Source organism: Lactuca virosa, chromosome 7 (assembly GCF_052849685.1).
Source record: "Lactuca virosa cultivar CGN04683 chromosome 7, Lactuca_virosa_CGN04683_v6, whole genome shotgun sequence".
Taxonomy (NCBI): domain Eukaryota; kingdom Viridiplantae; phylum Streptophyta; class Magnoliopsida; order Asterales; family Asteraceae; genus Lactuca; species Lactuca virosa.
Window position 1 is genome coordinate 285,328,886 of NC_136432.1, and position 2,527 is coordinate 285,331,412.

General features: G+C 47.5%; 1 long non-coding RNA gene across 1 annotated transcript; it reads left to right on the forward strand.

Annotated features, from left to right (window-relative positions):
• Positions 1 to 432: 432 nt before the first annotated feature.
• LOC145123982 (uncharacterized) lies at positions 433 to 2,242 on the forward strand. The gene is made up of 3 exons (XR_013715419.1): positions 433 to 473; positions 1,339 to 1,407; positions 2,158 to 2,242. It is a non-coding gene; the product is annotated as an uncharacterized LOC145123982 (long non-coding RNA).
• The last annotated feature ends 285 nt before the right edge of the window (positions 2,243 to 2,527 follow it).

Genomic DNA, 2,527 nt, shown 5'->3' on the forward strand with positions numbered 1-2,527 from the left:
CACGAACAAGAATTTGGAAAATCATAAAGACCTTCGTGCAAGAGTGTGCCAATGATAAAGAAATAAAGTGTAACATCCCAAGTTCGGAAGCAAGAAGTTGAAGGGTGCTAAGTGAAAATAAAGGAAGGGACTCGGCGAGTATGTCTCTTGACTCGCCGAGTCGAAGCGGGTGCGTGGCATGGGGTTAAGTGGCCTGACTCGGCGAGTCGGCGGCTGGACTCGACGAGTCAGTGCTGGTCGAGGAAAAACCCTAATCTTCGGGGTTGCACCCTATTTAAAGGACTTAATATCCTCCCCTCTGTTCCCATAGCCCCCTTTGAGACCCAGAAACCCTAGAATCGTGAGTGAGAGCCATTGGAAGCAAATTGGAGCATTGTTAAGTGTTTTGTGAAGAGATCTTGAAGATCAAGAAGCTTGGATCAAGGAGGTTTGTGGAGATTCAGATTACTCTTCAGCAGGAGGTCGTTTTGGAGGTAATGAATCGTTATCCTTGGCTTTCCCCTTTCTAGATCCATTTTCATGGAAGTTTTAGGGCTTGTTTGGAGATGATATGATGAGATCTTGGTGTATAAGTTAGATCTGGAGTTGAAACTCCAGATCTGAGCTCTATTTGGATCAAAGATGCAGAAAGCCCTTTTGGTTGCTATGCAAAAGCCTTTCCCCAAGAGTTAAGTCCCTTTCTAGCTTGGTTTTTGGTATTATGGGGCAAGAAGCACGTAAAGGTAGCAACTTTATGTTGCTAATGGACTCTAGAGACCCCGATCTCTTGTTTGGAGAAAAGGAGCAGCTCTGTGTCTCGAGATTTTGGGAATGCACGTATGGACTCGACGAGTCTGGGAGATGACTCGGCGAGTCGGGCTAGAGATCAGACTTTGAGTCACGTAGTAACTCGGCGAGTCGCATGGGTGACTCGGCGAGTCTTATGATGATGAGCTTGGACTCCACGAGTTGGAAGAACAACTCGGCGAGTCTATTTTTGAAGATTGTCGTTGACTCCGCGAGTCTGTTCTTGGACTCGGCGAGTCTGGTCGCAGAACCCCTAACCCCTTTTGGTTAAGACGCAGATCAGTGAGTCGAGGGGTGACTCAGTGAGTTGGACAGGATGGGACTCGGAGATCGTTGGACTCGACGAGTCTTGGGGTGACTCGGCGAGTAGACTCGGGTTATGGGAATTTCTGAGTATAGGGACTCGACGAGTCGACGGGTCGACTCGGCGAGTAGAGTCAGTCAGGGAGGTTGACTTTGACTGAGGACTTTGACTTTGACCAAGAGTTGACCAGTTTGACTTCCAAGGGTATTTTGGTGATTTTGGTATTTATGGAATTGGTTCTTTGGTAGTGTTCGGTGGTGGAGTTCGTGTCGGTGATCGGAGCAGCTGATCTTATCCTTTCAGTCGGCAATTACGAGGTGAGTTATCCTCTCTATATCGACAGGGTCTACGGCACCAAGGCCGGCCCTTTATCGGATGGAAATCCGGGTATTGTTTGTTATGTTATTGTTTCGCTAGATCTGCATCCTGGTATTTAGGATGGTGTTATGTTAGTGACCTGGTTAAGGTCGGTACCCGGGATATAGGGTAATGTTATGCTAGCGACCGGTTAGGTCGGAATCCTGGTTAGGATGTTGATATGCTATGTGATCTGTTAGACTGTTTGTCTGGTTGAGGATTGTTATGTGATTGATTGTTTTATGTGCACATGGTTGTTTGACGGGGGTTGGGTTGAGGCGGGTCCTGCTTTGTGCTGAAGGCCAACATACCGAGGGCGGACCGGATATTCCGAAGGCCCAGCGAGCGGTCCGGATAGGCTGAAGGCCCCAAGAGGGCGGACCAGACGTGCCGAGGCTCGGGGAGTGGACCAGGCCGACTGAAGGCCCGGTGCGGGCGTACCAGTCATACTGTAGACTCAGAGAGTGGACCGGGTGGATTGAAGGCCCGGTGCGGGCGGACCAATCACACTGTAGACTCGACGTACATGGCTAGACTCGGAGGGTGGACCAGGTGGACTGAAGGCCCGGTGCGGGCGGACCAGTCACGCAGTAGACCCGATGTGCATGATTGTTCTATTTATGATATGTTATGAGTGTGATATGTGTGGTTGGTATTTTGGGGGTAACTCACTAAGCTTTCGGGCTTACAGTTTCAGTGTATTGTTTCAGGTACTTCAGGAGATCGTGGCAAGGCGAAGGCGTGATCGTACCGCTCCTCATGTTTTATGATTTATATGATATGGTTCTGGGGGATACTCTGATGTTTAAACTATTTTGAAAATGAGTTGTATGAACGTAATGGTTTTTGAATGATTAAAATATTTTAATTTGGCTCAAATTTTATGGGTGTTACAGAAAGCAAAACATTTGTGGGATTTAAGTAATGTCTATTGAGACATGAAACTGATGATCCCGGGCACGAATCTCTTCCTTCAAAGTCAAGAGAGACTGAGAAGTGTCTATGTGGTTTCCCGTGAAATACGATCAAATGTTTGTAAAGAAACATTGAAAGGCATCTTTTCAGTTATAGGCTTTATAG